The sequence below is a fragment of the Oreochromis niloticus genome, linkage group LG23 (assembly GCF_001858045.2).
Source record: "Oreochromis niloticus isolate F11D_XX linkage group LG23, O_niloticus_UMD_NMBU, whole genome shotgun sequence".
Classification (NCBI taxonomy): Eukaryota; Metazoa; Chordata; class Actinopteri; order Cichliformes; family Cichlidae; genus Oreochromis; species Oreochromis niloticus.
In genome coordinates, this window is record NC_031986.2 from 20,211,993 (window position 1) to 20,231,953 (window position 19,961).

The 19,961-nt window shown below is 39.0% G+C and overlaps 1 protein-coding gene across 2 annotated transcripts in view; it reads left to right on the forward strand.

Moving 5' to 3' along the window:
- Window positions 1-1,413: 1,413 nt before the first annotated feature.
- Window positions 1,414-19,961, forward strand: part of tmem198ab (transmembrane protein 198ab) — a 40,717-nt gene continuing 22,169 nt past the window's right edge. The window contains exon 1 of one of the 2 annotated variants that reach the window (XM_003446533.5): window positions 1,414-1,921. The gene's annotated coding sequence lies outside the window, so the exon portion shown is untranslated. Of the gene's footprint in view, window positions 1,922-14,712; window positions 15,215-19,961 lie in introns of those variants that run through there. The other variant, XM_005452294.4, reaches the window with a different exon arrangement.

The following is a 19,961-nucleotide window of genomic DNA, read 5'->3' on the forward strand; positions in this document are numbered from 1 at the left end:
TGGCTGAGTGGATATTTGTGTTAACAGGTAGCTTAACAGATGTAGGTAAGTGTATAGTATTGTGCAAAAGTCTTAAGTCACCCCTCAGTTCTTTATATCCTGCTAGGAAAAATGAGAAATGAATAAGTTGTGTTGTAGGTGCAGCTACTGAAACATGAAGCATGCATGAAAATAACATATATAAGGTAAAAAACAGTGTTTTGCACAAGTCTAACAAGTTTCAAAGTCAATATTTGGTGTGACCACCTTTATCCTTCAGCACAGTCTGAACTCTCTTAGGCAGCTTTCTTGTCATGTCTTTAAGTAGTCTTCAGGAATAGTTCTCCAGGCTTCTTGAAGGACATTCAAAGCTCTTCTTTGGATGTTTCTGCCTTTTGTTCTGTTCTCTGTCAACATGATCCCACACTGCTTCAATAATGTTGAGGTCGGGCTCTGGGGAGGCCAATCCATGACTGATAGTGTTCCACTGTGTTGTGTGTGTTTGTTTGTTTTTTAAATTCAGGTATGTTTTTGTTTATGCCGCTGGTATTTGAGAGTGTGTTTATAAACTCAAAACAAAAACAAGATGTCTCTATCCAAACATCAGTTTTGGCTCTTTAAGCCATTGTTAAAGAATGCAAAGAGAAGGCATGACTCTACATGCACGAGGAAAATCTTGTACATCTACACAGTGTTGCGTGAGTCTTGTGAGGTTTCCCAGTTTGAACGATGCACTGATGTGATATTAAAGAGCGTTGCACACAACAGTCTGAATTTTATTTAAGGAGACAGAAGGACAAAGTCTCTTTTCTAAAGACAGATAAGTGAGATTTGAAATGAGAGGTTTTCCAGAGCAATTTTCTCACTTTTTAAAAAAAAAATTTATTCTTATTTTTTTTTTAACAACGAGTGACAGTACACACAATCAAATATCACAAGTAACTGAATCTGACATACAACAAGAGAGAAACTTTCATACCATATCGAACAATTACCTACACTCTTTGGCCCCTTTATTAGGTACACCTTGGTAGCACCAGGTTGGATCACCTTTTTTCCTTGAAAAATGTGATGGAAACATTCTTTAGAGCGTTTGGTCCATATCAACCTGTCGGCATCACAGAGTTGTTGCAGATTTGTCGGCTGCACATCCATGATGTGAATCATTATGTCCCAAAGGTGCTCTATTGGCATGACATCTGGTGGCTGTGGAGGCCATTTGAGTTCAGTGAACTCATTATCATGTTCAAGAAACCAGTGTGAGATGATCTGAGTTTTATGACATGTGCAGTTTAGATAAAGCTACAAAGACACACACAGACACAAAAGGGGGTGTAATGGTGTGTGTGTGTGTGTGTGTGTGTGGGGGGGGTTATCAAGTGGTCAATGTTCTGGCCAACCGATAAAGGATAAAAGGAAGCTTCATCCTGTGCTGTCTGAGGTTGCATTTAAGAGCTCAGCCTCTAGGAGCCGCTGCTAGAATTTAAATGTCCCTCCTTCATAATCAGTAAAGCCGTGCAGGCTCTGACAAGTGAGCCCTCGTCATTTTTTTTTAATTTTTATTTTTTGCAGAGGCCATCCTCTACCCGCTGCGTTAATGCGAGCTGCTCAGTATCCTCCAACCAACCATCCAGCCGGCCATCCAACCAGCCCACAACCCGGATCATCCAGCAGCTCTTTTTGTTTGCTCTCACACAGCTCTGCTTTATATCCGGCATGTAACGGTTATTTTACTAATCTTACCCCGTTTGCCGTAAGACTTTCTCCCCGATGGATCACTAATCCGGGCGGCCGGGGATCCACCGCCCTGCAGGCTGCCGGGGGAGACTGAGCACGCCGTCCGGGGTGAAAACGGTGGAAATGGTCGGTGTTTCGGGCTCGGGAGGCTCCTTTGGCCGTGATGCGAACGCGGACGAGGCGCGTCAACCTGTCGGGGATGATGGTGAGTGGCAGATTAACGCGCACGGCGCGCTTTATTTGTCTCAAACACTTGCTGTCAAGCATCAGGAAGGAGCGCAGCTTTATTTTAACTGATGCTTTTAGCTGGAGAAGACGTGTTTTTACGCACTAAAATGCCTACTCTTTGGGATTTAACTGAGGCCAGCTGGCTTCCTGTGATGGATGCTGAGCTCCGGTGATGTCTGACCCGGATGGCCGCATCGGGGTCGATCTTTGGTTTGAGTCAATTGCCTCTCATTATAGCAGATGGATGGATAATGGATGGATGGGGTATTTTTAGAGAGGACTGAGAGCATGTCTGTCTGAGTTTGAGCATTTCCAGAGGTCCCTGAAGTGATCTGAAACAAACTCCGGATTGGTTTTAAATGGTAAATGGCCTGTATTTATATAGCGCTTTCTAGTCCCTAAGGACCCCAAAGCGCTTTACATATCCAGTCATTCACCCATTCACACACACACATTCACACACTGGTTTTAAGCCTGGTTTAACCTCCTGATTTTGAATTTTGGGACTAGGATGATTAATTTTAGAAAATCACATCATAGTTAAAGTAGTCGCTAGTTTCACTCATAAGCTGGAGTTATATATGGGAAATTGGAGCGAAAATTGGCATTTAGATTCGTTGGTACTGAAACGTGAGTGGATTCATTGATACATAAAGCTAACTAGCAGCATGTTTTGGTTCCACCTCTCAGGTGTTTAACGTAGACCTTTGCCAATAACAGTTATTTAAAGGTTTTACGTCATCCCAAAATTACGTTTGCAATTAGAAGAGTAATCATCTAGTCTGTAAAATGTTGGGAAATATTGGAAAAACTGCATCATACTATCCTGGAAATCCTCCTGAATACTATTTTTAGTCCAGATCTTTGGTGTACAATCACGGCATTAAGAGAAACCTAAATATCATTGTGTTTGAGAGGCTGGAAGCAGAGAAAGGTTGAAATTCAGATTTAAAAAATGATTTAGGTGATCATTTCGTCATATAGAGTGATTAATTTTCTGTCATTTTTTTTTTTTAGGACAATTGGTTTTATCAGTTGTGGCTCCATAGTGTAGAGGTCCACTGATTTGAGAGCAGGAGGAGACATAAATCTCTTAGAGTTGGATCAGGAAGGGCATCCAACAGAAAAATCTGTCAAATTAGATATGAAGAAATACCTAAAGAAGAAGCTGAAAGTAGCACTAAATAATCCAAGTTAAATTTTACAGGTAAAGTTCACAACTGCAGTCAAGAGAGAAAGAAGTGTTGTCTCTCCCAATCCAACCTCAGGCATGCCTATGGCTGCAGTGGGAAGTAGTAAATCCAAAGTTCTCAGTTGGAGTTTTCAGCTGTGACGACCTCTGTAAAGTCAGACTTTGTGATTCAAGATGGCAGCAGAGTGTTGTAAACCGTGGAACCTGTAATCTGTACCACCGTTTTTGAGTATTTGTGTTTTGCTAAATAAGCTGTACACAGACCAGACTGTGCCCATGAACATTCTTGTAGATATAAGCCTCTCCCTCCAAAAAACAAATAAACAAACAAACAAACAAAAAACAGGCATTTATCCAGGGCCCTATACTATAAAGGGTTCAGCGTACTCCAGTGTATCTTTCACGTATCTGGATTCACTTACCCGAATATTTGCAATCAGCATTTAAGAATCTATTCTTACTGATGCTCATCAGGGAAACACAAAGACTTTGAACAACTGAAAAACTGTTCTCCCTGCAGAGGTTCAATAGATCTTTGGTTGGAAGTGAACCACCTTAGGAGTACAGTAAACTCAGAGCCAACCTTAAAGTTACCTGGATAAGATAAAGTTCAGTTTTTTAGTACAGAGCTCAGGCATTGCTGTTGATCACTGAGTGGCTCTACCTCGCTAGAGAGCAAAACAAAGCCTGTTTTTCTGGCGACTGCCAATGGAAACGTGACTGTGTTGTCACTCTGAGCTCTGACATCCAAGTTTTATAATTTATACCTAAATTCACTTTAAATTCAGTTTAAATTAAATCCAGGCTACACGTCAGTACTGCTGCACTGCCAATGCAGTGCAATGCATGGGTTGCAGAGAAGTGTGACACAAACAACTGATTGATCCATCTCTGAAGTCAATATTTTTCAGAACGAACCCTACAAATATCACTTACATTGTGTGATTTTTAAACATTTTTTTTTTAATCACATACTAATTTAGACTCCGTGTTGCTACTATGACTGTGGCACACTGTGTGCTATGGCCGCGTCTTAATATTAGGTTATAGATGTTTTCTGCCACAAGCTTCAAACACCACAAAGTTTGGGGAAGATTGAACAGTTTGTGAGTTTTAGCTGCTTCTTGTGCTGTGGCGAAACATCGAAATTCGCCAAGACGTTGCACGAAAATCCAAACGCTTTATAAATTAGCACTGCAAACATCTTTAGGTTGAACTAACCAAGGGTGAAGCTGATTTGATTTATTGTCTTGGTGGAGTACACCAACGTATAAAACCTGGAAATGGCTAGCTGTGTCAAACATTTCATACTGATATTAAAATGGCGGACTTCCTGTTGGGTTTAGGGTATAGCTCCAAGAAGCTTTTTTTTTTTTTTTTTTTTTTTTTGTACATCTTGGCATTTTACATGAAGCTGACAAAACTCATACACAAAGGTGAAACCATAGATTGTAGAAAAGATGGATGTAGCATAAAAATGAACCTAGTGGGGATGTGTGTTCTTTTTAATGGCCAGCAGGGGGTGACTCCTCTGGTTGAATAGTAGTCTATGGAGAAACTGGTTCTCTATGAGCTCAGCAGATGGCTTTCTGATGGGTTTATGGCCCCAGTCACTATTCCCAAGTGTCACTTAAAAAAACAAAACAAAAACATGTAGTTATTTTTGTAGATTTTGGCCATTATTAGAATCAGAAAAAAGGGCTACCCAGGATGTACTTACTGAATAACAATTTGACAATTGCAAGGCAAACATAGCTGCTGCAGCTATTTTTATTCCATAACTTATTCCATAACACATATACTGCCTACAACAAAGGTGTTATATTTAAAGGATGTGTTTAAAATACTCATTTTTGTCAGAATATGATAAAGTAAAGCAGCAAGTTCTCACCTTAGAGAATCAGTAACAAGCACATGTTTGCCAGTTTTGCTTGGGGAAAAAATGAAGTGATTATTCAAGCAACATAATAGTTGCCTAACTAATTGCTGCAGCTAAAAACAATCAGCTCAAGCATGGCTGCTAGATAATTTTCAGCACTTAATGAACACTTTAAGTCTGAAATATTAAACAAACATTAATCAAGAAGGCACCTAGTCTGTAGCTGCACTCGTTACTGGAGGCAGTGGATGAGGGTTGAAGGCTTTTAATGTGTTTCTATTTTAGGCTCGTGTAGCTGTGTGAGAAGCTCCAGAAGCTGGAGACACCCAGCTGTCCTCCCCACATGTCAAGCTTAATTCTGCCTTTTCATTCAGAACACTCATCATCAAACTTTAACCATTTATTGCAGCAGTGGAGATACAAGGCTTCGCACCAAGAACTGCAATCAAGTGTTTGTGATAACTGGCGATGAGTCTTTCACATCTCTGAATTTTGGCCCAATCTTCTTTGTAGAATTGCTTTAATACAAACACACTGGAGGGCTTTCCAGCATGAATGGCCTGTTTAAGTTCATACCAAAGCATCTCAGATGGATAGAAGTCTGAACTTTGACTAGACTGTTCCAAAACCTTCCTTTTGTTTTTTGGTTTTTGTTTTGTTTTTAGCTATTCAGAGATTCATTTTGGATCACTGTGCTGCTGTATAACCCAAGTGCTCTTGAGCTTCAGGGGATGAACTGATGGTCGAACATCCTCCTTCAGGATATTCTGGTAGAGAGCAGAATTCATGGTTCCATCAGTTACAGCAAGGCAGCCCCAGACCGTCACACTACCACCACCATGTGTGATGTTCTTTTTATGAAGTACTGTGTTAGTTTTATATGGGATGTAACGGGACTCAAACCGTCCATAAAGTTCAATTTTTGTCTCATCAGGCCACAGAATATGTTCCCAAAAGTCTTTGGGATCATCAAGAAATGTTTTGTTGTTGCTTTTTGAAAGCTTTTAACCTGATTCACTTTGTCAGTCCCTCAGCTGACAGTTTGTTCATGATTTACCAAAGGAGCAAGTGCTTTTTTTACTCAACCCTCCATTGTGGGTGGTTGACATCTGATTGGCCCCCTAAGGGTCAATCTCCAGTAGGGTTTAAAAACGTGAAACTTTCCACCTTTTGGTTTAAGAATTGTAGAAGCCTCTTGAGAAATGAAACGTCTTCCAGTCACTTTTGTTTTTTCAAGCTCTTAAGACTATCTGGGTGACTGAGAATTTACATAGACATTAATCCCAGGAGGAAGCTGGAAAACTTGCCCATGCTTTTTATATCTAGTCATCGGCTCACAGAAATATCAAAAGGTTTAGTTACTGAAGTCATTGCATTGGTTTCTGGTTAGCTTGGGAGTTGATTTAAGACCTTGAAGGGTTTGGTACCTTAGTACCTCTGTGACATGCTGTCTGCGGCCTGTGTCTACCAACAATTTTTCATTTGCTGCATTATTATTAGTGTTTAAAAATAAAAACATTCCTGTTTAGCCTTTCAGGAGTCCACTTCCTGGTCCGAGTGATCATGTTACCTCATTTCTAGCTGCTTTATCAATTTCAGGTTACTGGTCTGTTGTTGGTTTCTATTATTATCATATTGAATTTCTGTTTATTTTATGGATTTAACCTTGGCTGTTATCTTCTTTTTATATTTTATCTTTGCCATTTAAAAAAAATTAAATCTACCATATCAATCAAGTTTTGCTTGCTCGTATTAAAGGTAGCATTAGCCCCACAGACAGACCTGCTTTCTTTCACGAGAAGCCATTTGGAAATTGCTCTCAGCATTGGTACAGAGATAAATCCATCAGAGGAGAGCAAAATTAGCCTTTTCTGCACCCACAGGAGCAAAGAATGACCCAGAATGCATTGCAGGCTCCAAGTCAAGTTGGGTTTTAATGAGTGGAGCTCATCCTTCATCAACATACCTGACTGAAAAGCTCAGTTCACCTTCACTTACAATTGGCTCATGAAACCTTTAGGGTCATTTTAAAAGCCATTCTGGGCACTGAAGGTTTTTTTCTAACTGAAGCAGGTTAACTGAAAGTAAAAGGCAGCATTTTGTGATGAAAATAACTCCTGATATATTTTGAGTTTTCCAGACTTGAGTTATGAAACAGTGTGAGGATGTGAGCCACTCAGAGCAGCTGCCTGATAAAAACCCTGCAGACCTCGAGCCGGCTCTTTGTGTATTCACTGTGTGTCAGGCCGCCGTCTTATCGGTGCAGTCAGGCGGCACGACTCGAGCTCTGCAGCCCGCCAGGGGAATGAAAATGCCACAACACGTCACTACAGATTCACTAGTGGGTCAACGTCTCCGGCATGGTGCTGCTCACGTACTCCTGGCCCCCACCCTCCCCTCCTGTCTGATGTAGCTGAGTTTGTTCTTGTCTGGAGCATCGAGTCACAAGCAGCTATGCAGGTCCTGCAAGAAAACCTAAACTGATACACACAAGGACACTAAGAAAACATTGGTACTTTGAAAGGAAAAAATGCTTTAGAAGTGGCAGCACAAGCAGTGAAAGAAGCATTATGTACTAGTGATGTGCATAGTGATACACAGTCGAGTTTGATCAAAGAAGCAACATAACCACGATCAAACAATGACCTTTTCTTAGTTGCGCCCCTTTCTCCTACACTGACATGTTTTCTCCCCTCCCTAAAATGTAAATTCACTCTGTGTGTAGTTCACCTCGAGTCAGGACGACTAAAGGAGAAGACTAGAACAAGTCAGTCTCTCGGGGTTTCTGTAGGTGCGCTTTTGGAAGAACTTTTAACCGCTGTCTACAGCTGCCTTTGTCTGTGGTTGATCTGAGTGATATCTCTATGCGTGTCTTTTCTTTATCAGGTTCAGAACTTCATTCAAAGTCAAGTCAGTGCTTGTTGTTGGTGTGTTTTGGACCTCAGGGCCACCATACTGCAAATCTGTATTAAGAGAAAAAAATCTATAAGTGCTCAAGTACTTCCTGCTGTTTTTCTGCAATTATTTGCGGCACTGCTTAGGTATGAGTAATTTAAATCTTGTCATCTCTCTGTGAGCCTGAGACTTTATAGAGACATCTATGTGCCGACTAGTTGAGGAGATGCAAGTTAAGCATCTTTCGTGCAGACCTGGAAAACAGTCCCTAGAGGAAAGGGTTATTTGTTAACGGATGCACTTTAATCCTACAGTTTTATCTTTAAAAAAAAAAAAAAAAAACTAGGAACATTTACATATTTTGACTCTCTTTATAGTAACTTCAGGGTTTTTAGGCCATGTTCATCTCTTTAAGATCCACTGTAGTTTTAGTTTGGTGTTGTTTGGAGGTCACTGGGTTTTCTTCACAAACAGGTTCATCTTGTTGAGCTCTCCTGTTCTATTTGCTGTTTTTTGTACCTGCTCGAGGAGCAGACGTCCAATGAGCTGTGGGAATTGTGGCGTTTGTGTCAGATCTTCCTGTGCGGTGTTTCAGGGTCCAGCAGAGATGATAGGCGCACCGAGTCAAACTAATTAGTGTACAGACTCAAACAGAGAGCTGAGACCTGCGGCGTGCTGAGAGCCAGATGTTTGTTCAGAAGGTTGCGGCTTGTTGATGGAGCTGACAGGTGCGGCTGGGCAGTCTGAGTAAAGGCTACAGCTCGCTCCTGCTCCAGATTTGAGCTTAAAACAAGCAACTCTCAACTGGGAATTAATTCAACTGAACATTTAAAAAAAAAAAAAAAGTAATATTTATTTTTACTGCCTTATTGTTTAAGGTTAAAGACAAGAAATATGTAGAGAAAAGCCCCCTGCTTGCACTCAAACCTGGGACTCGTGCCCAAGTCAGTCAGCTGTAATTTAAATCATAATCAAGCAAAGCTAACAAACAGCAACATGAAACCTCTGTCTTGTTGCTGTTAATGTGAATAGTTTTTGTAAGAATTATTTTTGACTGTTAGGTAAACCAAGCAAAGCACATTTACACTGATGTTTATGTGGATTAAAGGCAAAGGTAAAACAGTCATCCTTCAACTTGACTTTCGTTTTTACAAAGTGGGATGTCATAGGGAGTGGTAGTCCAGGTGAGCAAAGACCTGAACTGTGTTTTCATTTGGCACAACAATTCTTCATTGGATGTTTCAGAAGGTTAAAGCAGAAGTCCACATTGACTGTCTTTTGCTCAGGAACGATTTCATGCTGTGCAACCCAGAGCGTCCTCACTTGACACTCTGCCTTTGAACTCCTCAACTGATTAAACTGCTTATTTGTAGCCGGAGTACCAGCTCTGATCACCAGCGAATATCCTCCACATGGCATTCGGGTAACTTTGAAAAAGGATGTTTGCTCTCTGTAAGTTTGAAGTCCACAGAAAGCACAGTGCATGTGGAAGCTAGATGAGGATGAAGAAGATGATCTTGATAGTCCCAACGTTAATAAAGAATTTACAAAACCTCCCACTGGGTTTGATGACATCTGGAGGAGGAGTCTTTCATTAACCAAACAATTATTTAATTAAAATTAATTTGTAAAAATTAACTTGATTTAACTTTAATTGTTCAGAATATGGAATAATAATAATTCACTGCTGTCCTTCAGTGTAGGTGATTGTTTAAACCCATTCAAATAACAAAAAATTAATGCAACATAGTCCTCTAGTTTTTGTAAGGCAGTTGAAGTTTCCAGCATGGTAGTGCCTTGATCCTATGCAGAGGACAGATACCCACAATCCTTTACTCTGTGTAGCCAAAGTCAAACAGACAACACACAATCATCAATCCTACATGTGAGACTCCAAGCTGATGTCGATTTTGTTATCGATGACCGAAACAGCATTTTCAAATCTGTCTCGTCCCTCCAGTCAGGATTGTTCAGCCGCTGGAACGCGCTCCATCATCTAAACAACTTTGGCTCTTAGAGATCAATACCTGTGAAGAACTGACTGTGTTTCAGTATCGGTCTGTCAGGTTTCCAAAATTACACAAGCTTGTTAATGCTAGTTCTCTTTACAGCATCAGCAGGTTGGGAAAACACAGCTTTAACTGGAAAAATGAACAACACAGTTCTGATTCATCCCAGTATGTGAAGCAGTGGAGCTGGAATAATTGTGTTGATTGTAGCTGATGGCCACGGTCCATCTCGTTTCAAACCGTGCAAAACACAATCAACCCTCCTATTGATCAGTGCCACGATCCCAATGTTATTGAAGTTCAGGGTGAGCAGAGAAGAGCATGGACTATTTCTGCACGTGAACAAGAACGTGGCTGTTGCTAAATAGCAAGTACGCCAAGTTCTTATTTGAGATGTTTACTCAGGAGTTCAGACTTCCACCTATGGGAGGAGGCAGGGCGGGCATTCTTCAACTGGAACAGCAGCGTGTCTTTTCCCCTTAATTTCACAGTGATTAATATTTAGGATGAAGTTCTGTGCACTACAGAAAATTATTCTATGTCTAATTAAAGTTGTTGGAGACACTGATTGACTCGAGTAATACAATCATTGTACATACAAAGTGATTATCAGAACAGTGTCTAGTGTTGGATCCTTGGTGGTAATTTATGGTTTTCATAGTAGATTAGTTGATTTTCCTAAGGTTTAAAGAATCTTTGCATAACCTTGACATGTCATGACAAATGCTATGCTTATGTTATATTGCACGCGTGTGTGTGTGTGTGTGTGTGTGTGTGTGTGTGTGTGTGCGTGCGCGCGCGTGCGTGCGTGCGTGCGAGTGTGTGTGTCAGAATTGATCCTAAACACACAACTATCCTTCAAAGAAATGTCCTGTTGACTGTAGTTTTACCCTGAAGGTTAATTCACAGTTTGGTCAAGCAGGCTTCATTAGATGAAACTGTCTTTTTTCTGGGTAATCTGGACTAAGTTTCGTTTTTTGTCTAATGTGGAGAATTGCTTGATACCCAGCGTAACAGCTAGCTGGCTAACGGCTAGCTTACCTGCAATGCCACTTTCTGGCCAACAGACGGCACTCTTACAAATGTCAAATCTGATTTCACTGTAATTATATCAGACGAGTGTTTATGTCCAATCACGGCCGTCAGTGACAGCTTATCACACACACCAGATGTGAGGAGTAATACGTGATTCATAAAAATAAAGTGGCATTTCGATTACGTAGGATAATAAACTTTTTTTATTTGAATATTTTTACTTTTTGCTTATTTTTTAAGGGAAATGTTCATGTGATTTCTGTGATCATTTACAGTATTTTTATTTACTGTTTTACATGAGGTATTGATTAAACTGAATACCAAAATTTTTATTATAAGTATATGAACATACAGGGCATATTTAAGAACCAAATAAATATTACCATAAATATTTTCTAAGATAACAGCAAAGTTTCCATCCAGCTAAATCAAATTGAAATGAGAATTTTTAATTGACCAAAGGCTATCTCAAAGTTGTGTTCATCCAGGCAACAACTTAAAATTTAATAATGACAACTCGAATTGAAGAAAAGCTCCTTCACAGGTTCACTTTCCATTCATGGAACATACAGCCATGTTCACAACTACTGTCAGCCTTCCTCCATTGAAAGTTTTGTGTTATTCTTCACAGATTTGTTGACGCTACACCCTCATAAAAAAAAAATCAAAAAAAAATAAATCCTGAAGTTATTTGTTCCAGCAGTTTTTCTTCTTTTTCTGTTGATCTGCTAATACTAGTATCCCCAGTGTGGCTGTGCCTCTGTGTTTAGTTTCTCCTCCTTGGGAACAGATCAGTGGTGTTTCTGGTCGTCTCCCTCAGTGCGCCGTTGGATGGGAAACAGTGAAGCGATTGGATCAGCCGGGGGGTGTTCAGACATGCTGTGCAGCAGGATTAGGACAGTGTGAAAAAGAGAGGAAGCCTTTCTTGTGGGAGGGTAGCACTTGCATAAGAAAGATAATGGGGGTATTTAGTTCTTCAACACGTGCTGCTGTAGATCTGAGAGTACCTGAGAGGCGTCTTAATCCCAAATGTCTTTAGGTTTTATGCTGCCAGTTTCTCTAGTAATTTGAGTTTTTCGATGTAAAACATTAGTCCAGATCTTGCCTGACCTTGCCTCCAGCTGCATGGCGTTCAGTGAAGGTTCATTATACTTTTATATCTGGAGTGAGCCGACCACAAATTGACTGTGAAAGCTGCTCAAATGTTGCAGTTGAGCTTCTTGTCATTCATCTTCATGCCAAACAGGCTGGGAATTAAGTTTTAGGTTAAACAGTGTTAAAACTCTTGTTTTCCAACAGTGGAAGAAGAAAGATTATTTTACAGGTACAGGATTAAATTAGTGACAGGCTTTAGTTCAGTGTAAATCGCTTTAGAAGTTTCAAGATGTTAAAAACTAGTTTTTCATATTCCTAACCTTACTTGTTGAGCTTGTTATTTCTCATCAACTGCAGCTGAAAACAAATTTCAGACTAATTGATCACTTACCGTGGGACCAGTCTAACAACTGACATTAATTTGGTGTTTGGCAAAATTTTTAATCTTTAATTTGAAAAAAAAAAAAAAGGTTTAATCATCTTGAGATAAACGTATACACATTTTTTTGCAGCTGACTGTGTGTGTACAGCAACAGAGAACCGTGTTGAAAAAATTATGCTGAAAAGCATGTACATGTTGTCGGGTCTGCCGTGGTTCTTTTACACTGGGATTTTCCATCCATCTCTGGGGTTATAGAGGCTGGTCCAAAAAAGAGAATATATCCAGTGAGCAGCAGTGTGCTGGCAGAAAACATCTTGTTAATGTTAATGGCGAATGACCGGACTGTTTTGACCTGCTAGGAAGGAACTGGTAATGCAAATAACCACTTGTTACAACCGAGGTATGCAGAGAAGCATCACTGAAGGCACAACATGTTGAACCCAAATTAAAGATAGTAATTAATCAGTTAGATGTTATTTGGATCATTCTTAATCCTTCTCATTATTATTGTTGTTTTATCATTTTATCTATGAATAAAATCTGTCTGTCTGTCTATCTATGACTAAAATAACCTCTTCAGCTCTCTCAGCAGTGTGTTAGGATAAAAACTCCTCCTTCTTTACTGATCCCTTATCAGCAGATTCTCCCCATTTCGCCCAATCAGAGGAAATGACAGGAGCCACACGTGCTTTTTATAAGTGGAGCAGCCCATTCAGTCTCAGCCTTATGTAACCTGCTCAGTGTGTGTCTGAGGAGGTGTGAGAACGCCTCGGCCTCTTGGCACCGTCAGTCGTGCCTCATCCTCGCAGAGTCGTGCCGGTGTTTGTGGGCGAGAGCCGATGTGCAATCTGAAAATAATATTCATCTGATGGAGTCACGTAATGTTGTCATGTGAAATGTGAGTCACCTCCACCAAGTTTAAGTGAGCTTTATGTCCTGTCTCAGTATCATTCGGAGCACAGCAGACATTAGATGGGCATTTTTAAAATTTGATTTTAACCTGCTGAGTTAACGTCACAATGCCACTTTAAAGGTGGCACTCTGGATGTAAAAACAGTTCAAAGTGAAGATCTGAAGGAAGATGCCAATTTGTATCTTGTAGTTCAAAGTATATTTAGTTGTCTAAATCCTTGATTATCAAGTAGTTTTTTTTAATCTATCCATTTTCTTCTGCTTATTCTTTTTAGGGTCGCAGGGGGGCTGGAGCCTACCCTAGCTACCATACCAGGTTGCCAGTCTGTCGCAGGGCTAACACATAGAAACAAACAACCATTCACACTCAGATTCACACCTATGGGTAATTGAGAATGACCCATTAACCTAACACCATTACCTGCATGTCTTTAAGTCTTAGAGAGTAGTAGCTTTTTTTCTTTCTTTCTGTTTTTTTTACCAAAAGACAAGTTTTTTTGTTTTGTTTTTCACAACCTGATCTCAAACACTTGATCTATTAAACTGGGTTAAAGTGACTTTATGACAACAGGTGAAACAAAAATGAAAAGTGGCGGGAATCAGCTCTAATGTTAGCATGCTAGGCTAACTAGCGCATTCATTCTTGGTATAAGCTATTTAACATATCTTTTTTAAATAAAAGATATTTATCCTAGCTTGCTAGCTTCTATTCTCTCATTTAAATGCTGGCATGAATGCTGACTGAAGTAAAAGCTTAAAGAGGTTGAGTAATTTCACTTTATCTCGATAAATGTGTTGTACTGTATTGGGTTATGAGGGTAACAGACTTTTATAAAACTTGATAGTGTAAGTTGGCTTAGTTTAGTGTAACATTTAAAACACTTGGATCTTGTGTTTTAGATTTTTTTTTATGTAGAATAAATTTAAAAAGCTTTGGTACAGGGGATTTCAAACCTTTATAGCTTTTAAGTTAAGCTAACTGGCAAATAGAGTTTGCCAGTTAGCTTATGGTGAACTATTATCATGGTGAAATTAATCTAGGCCTGTCTTCTTTAGCTTTGATCTTTTGGATTAGAAGAGGGAGTTAGAGTACATCGTGAGAACATTTTAATCTTTAAATTGAATGCTCAAAAAGTAAGATTGGTTCTCGTGAGCAGTATTTACAGTTGTGAGAGTTGCAGTAAAATGTTGTTATATGTCCTGTCCATGTTGTCTATTTTGGGGTAGCCCAGATTAAAACTTAATTTAGATTTTTCTCGTGTTTAAATTTTTAGTATTCCAGCTTTTTGCTCAGGATTGACTGGCATCCCTTAGAAAGTAGAGTTTTTGTCACCCTGCTGCTCTTTGCACTGTTTGGTCCTGATAATCTGACCTGCCTGTCACCCATGTGTATGTCTAAGACATGTGATCCCCATGATTCTGCTGCCAATGGTCAAATCCTCCTCTGCGCACAGTCACATTTCCACAGCAACCCCAGCCAGTATTGATTAACATGTGCACAGGGATGGCAGCTGGAGTGCTAGGTTATCAGTGGGACGATTGACAGCGGCGCCCTCTCTTTTCCGTCTCTTCTGTCTCTCCCGGAAGCTGACATGTAAACCGGTGACACACTCGGTCCTCCGCTGTGAGCGGCGGGAAGCTGGCAGCTCGCTCTGAGCTGATCATGAACAGGCCTGTTCTTGGCAGCTCACCCACCAGCCTGTTACCTTGGATGGCTGATGAATAACACCGAGAGACAGAGAGAGGTCTGTCTGCATCATAGGCTCATTTTCTCAATAAACCACCGGCATTCAGATGAAGAGGGAAGAGAAGTTTTCTAGAGAGCGTGAGAGAACGTTGCAACTTTAGTGAGATGGGACAATTTTCCTCAGGTCAGTGATGTTGTTAAACTTTGGATGTATTGAATATGAACAGTGCTTTAATTTGTGTTGTAATGTGATGATGTGCTTATTACAAAAGGCTGAGAGTGTAAAATATTGGGTGTTTTGATCCACCACTGAGTAACTAACTAAACTAAATAAATTGAAAACTAAATAAAAAGGAAAATTAATACAGGAGACATATAAATAGAAAACACTTTAAACTGATTCATGCCTATAATATATACATTTTTAATATCAGATTTGGTGTATTTCATGATATATAAAATTTGCTATGGAGTCCTTTATTTCTTTATGTCTGATTTTATCTGTTTTGGTCCTCCATATTTTAAATATTAAAAAACTAACAAAATTTATGAATGAATATATAAATAGACTAAAAAAGAAACAGGAAACAGGGTAAGCAATACGAAGGAGAATAGATACATATTTTTTTCATTCTTTCATATTTAATTTTTTTTTTTTTTTTTTTACATTTTTGGTAAATTTATAGATATTTTTAAGGAGTCCTTTGTTTATTTTTTGTATATAGTTTGATTTAGGCACTGCTGGTCCTCCATACAGCCAAGAGAAAATACAGACTAACCATATGACTAACTAGATGAGTAAATAAAAACAAAATTGGAAAAGGAAAAAAATGGGCAATCAAGGCAAATCATCAATACTGCTAATGTTTTTATTTATTGTAATTTTTTATTTTTGTTATTTTGGTCCTCCTTATGCTAACAAAATATCCCAAAATAATTATACAGATTAAATGGTGCAAAGAAACATAGAAGTAAATTATATATGACCTACCAGTTTATTTAGATATTATTTTTAGTGCATTTAATTGCGGTATTGATTTTTTTTTTTTTTTTTTTTTTATACTAAACAACATGTAGTAAAAGTAAAGTAAAATAGAAAAGTTGACACAAATACACATAATAATTTAACTTTGTTATTACTGATCATGTCATAAAGTTCAAAACTTGATGCCTGGGAATAAAACTTTTTTTCACTGGGTGAATGGGTTAAATGCAGAGAGGAATTTCCCCACGGGGATCAATAAAGTATACATTATTATTTTTTGTGAATGGAAACCTTTTTGCATTCTGTCCACTAAATGGTTAATTGGGAAATTATATAGCAATTAAAAATAAGCCTTGCAGATAAGTATGAGTCGACCTATTTTTTTTCCTACGTTGCACTTGCGTACTTTAGAACGTGTGTGTGTGTGTGTGTCTGTGTATGTGCGTGTGTTTTCTTGTTTTGAATCATAGGAATGGTTACCAATGCAAAGTGATCTGAAAACGAGTTGGAGTGCAGTGAGTAATACATTATGAAGCTGTTATGTAACGCAGCATGGTGGGAAGGCAACGGCTGTTTTTTTTTTTTTTTTTCTTCCCCCCCTTTTATACTCTTTCTCCTTTCTTTCTTTTGTTTTCACTCTCCTTTTTCAGTGTTTTCCTATCAGGCCTTAAACAAATCACCACATCCAAGACCTTTAAAATCTCGTATCCAAGTCAATTGTGGAATAATAACTAGAGGTGATAAACCTTTTCAAGTCTGACATCTGACAAAAACAATCACATTTTGATGTTGCATTCATAATAAATCGCTACCATAAAACATGTTTTTCAAGCAATATTTGTAGTTTTCTATACTTTTTTTTAATTCCCCTTTATAAATTTAATCTTTCACCACCAGGTTCAGTGTTTTCTTTATTATTATTATTTTTTTGTAGTGCCTGGTTAAATAAGGGTTACAAAAACTTTACTGCACCGTCTTGTGGTAGCAATTGGTACTGCATGAAGGTACAGCTTATATCTAGTTCAACGTCAGTTGATATCTCACCTACACAACACATGGACGTCTTTAAAGTCATTTCTTCAACTTCTGTAAACTATTTTGTGGACTTTTAGAAGGTTTTAAACTATTTTTAGACATTATATTTTGTTAGTTATTCAGTGTTCCAGTTCCACTTGTTCAGTCTGTTTCCGCACATGGTTCATCACTCTTCTCTGAGCCCTCTTCACCAACAAACACAAACACCCACTGAAACAAAAAGTTGAGGACGTGACTTCCCTTGATATTATAAATATTTTTAGAGTTGAAGGCATTGAGGTAGAGAGTGGCGAGTCGAAAATCTTAGGTCCCAACTGTTGAATAGAACATGTGAAATACCGATGTTGTTTCTCTATTTTTACAGCCATAAGCTACAGTCTGACTGTAATAGACAATTGTTTTTTTGATCCAGCTGGAACCATGAGTTGATGAGGATCCTGGTGTTAAAATGTAGGTAAAAATGAGAAATTTCGTAAGCTATAACTTATTTTGAGCAGATACTGACCACACATGGTGATATGACACTTGAAAATTTACCTTTTTGAAGGTTTCTTCACTGAATAATCAGGAAATGGATCAAACATCCAGAGCATTAACACCTGTTTCCATCCCTTTACGTCACAGCTGGCACACTTTATTGAAACTATGATGTTGATGGTTAATGGCGGCTGTAGAAACCGTCTTTTCTCTTTAAATTGTGACACTTGGAATGATTGTGAGACTGATTTTTAGTTGAAGTTTTTAACTGTGCTGATAAAGTTTCTAAGGATGTCAAGCAGGAACTTTTTTCAGACATGACTAATTTCACTCTTCATTTCCAAACCTGTAATTGCTGCGTGGACATTAGTGTGTTCACTTCCTGCTAACAGGAAGTTGGATCGTGGTATTTTAAGCCCAGCCGGTGCAGCAGATCTAAGAACAGTTGTTGTGATATTTCTCACCATTACCAAAGCTTTGGCGTCAGTCACGACCGTGACACAGGCGGTCACGTTGTGTGTTGTCATTTTTGTGTTGGTGGAAACTGTTGGGTGACACAGCGACAGCTCAGATTTTTTTTTTTTTTTTTTTTTTTTTTTTGCAGTTTGTGTGTAAAGTTTCTCAAGTCTGAAAATTGCTGTTGCACTTTAACGCAGCCGTATGTTCACAGTGGAAAGTTTTCGTGCTGTAAGCGACATCTCAACAGAGTTATCCCAGAGAATCAATGATGTTTAGCTTGTTTAGCTTGTCTGGAGCCACATTAGAGCACCTGAGTGTGAATTACAATGAAAAATTTCAAGTCCAGTAGGTACAATAGTCTCATGGGTACATAACACTGCTGTTATTCAAAATCTTCCAGGATATTCTCTGTAAATATTTCCCTTTATTGTGAACCTAATCACCAAAATAATCCAATTTTCTCTCGCTCATATCCAGATTTTTAAGGTTAAAATAGTCAAAAGAATAAAGGATCTCATGTCACCATGAACCTGTGGAGTTAAAGATCAATCTGAGCAGCCACTGTAGTGGAGGAAAAGTGGAAAATCATAAACATGACAAAAAAGTTCCTTTTCTCTGATTTTTACTGTGCCATAAAACGGTAAGAAAGCATTCGATTTGTCTGTAGTGGAGTCATTTAAGGTTTGCATGTCGTGGCCATTTTCTTCTGCTGATGCCACTTTGCACTAAATTAGTGGAAAATTTGTGACATTCATTTGAAACTTTCTATTTTTAGACATAAATTTGAGAAACAAATCACAGAAGCTAGATGTTTGACCTCGGCTGTTTCAGCTTGTGGACATTTACACCCTCTAAACGTCCTCTCCTACTATTAAAAACACATGAAACCTTTGTTTTAGATGCTTTAGTCTTGTTGCACAGACACAAAAATCCCACTTTAAGCTGCTTTTGGTTGTAATTTCCAACTGAAATGAAACCAGGGAAGTGAGATTAGTCTTCACAACTTCACACAGGAAAAATACTTGTGGACAAAGATGACTTCCAAAACATCCCCATCTGGGTTCTCCAAGGTTTCAAGGACTCATTTAGTCCCTAGAAGAGCTTGAATGCTCTGCATTTTTCTCCCACAGCGAGCCAGAACACTCTTGGATATCGAGTGAAAATCTCTTTAAGAAACTTTAAAGTCAGAAATATCAGACCCTCTCCCCCTGGGCACTAAACTGTCTGCTCTGAAAAGCCCTGACTCTGATCACGAGGGAAGCAACGATCAGCTCAGTTCAATCTCATGTTCTCCAGCTGCTAATTATGGACCATAGTTAAACTATATTAGTAGATGGATTAAAAAAGTGCGTAGAGGATGATGATAACATGATGTTAACTTAGTGTTTATACACCAATCTGTGGTTAATCATTAGCTATTAATCATCTCTGACTGTCTTCCACAGCGTGTCTTTTCCTCCTGTCTCTCTGCCCTCCAACCAGTTGTGGCAGATGGCTTCCCCACCCTGAGCCTGGTTGTACAGGAGGTTTCTTCCTGTTTAAAAGGAGTTTTTCTTTCCCACTCTTGCCAAGTGCGACTGTTGCTATGATTTGGTGCATTTAAGTAGAACTTAACTGAATTGAACTGAATTAATGTGACACTATAGAATCAGGCAAGGTCATGGTGATGAAGTGATGGTTACAGACCAGTCTCTAGGGCCTTGATGTCAGTTGTAGGGAAAATTGCAACCTCACAAGGAGGTTGGCAAAAACCTCCTAGTGACTCCATTGGTTGCTAGCATATTTTTGTAGCTGTAGTTTGACTAGAAGTGGTGGACTTAATTGTAAATACTGCCCAGCTACTTTCTGAGCTGTAGTGAAACTGCGAAACACAAACTGGAAATTGAGACGGTTCACCTTTAGAGTAAAAGTTGCGCCTTTTGAAACTCGCAGTGCGGAGGCACAACTTTTATTTTGGAGGTAAACCATCTCCATT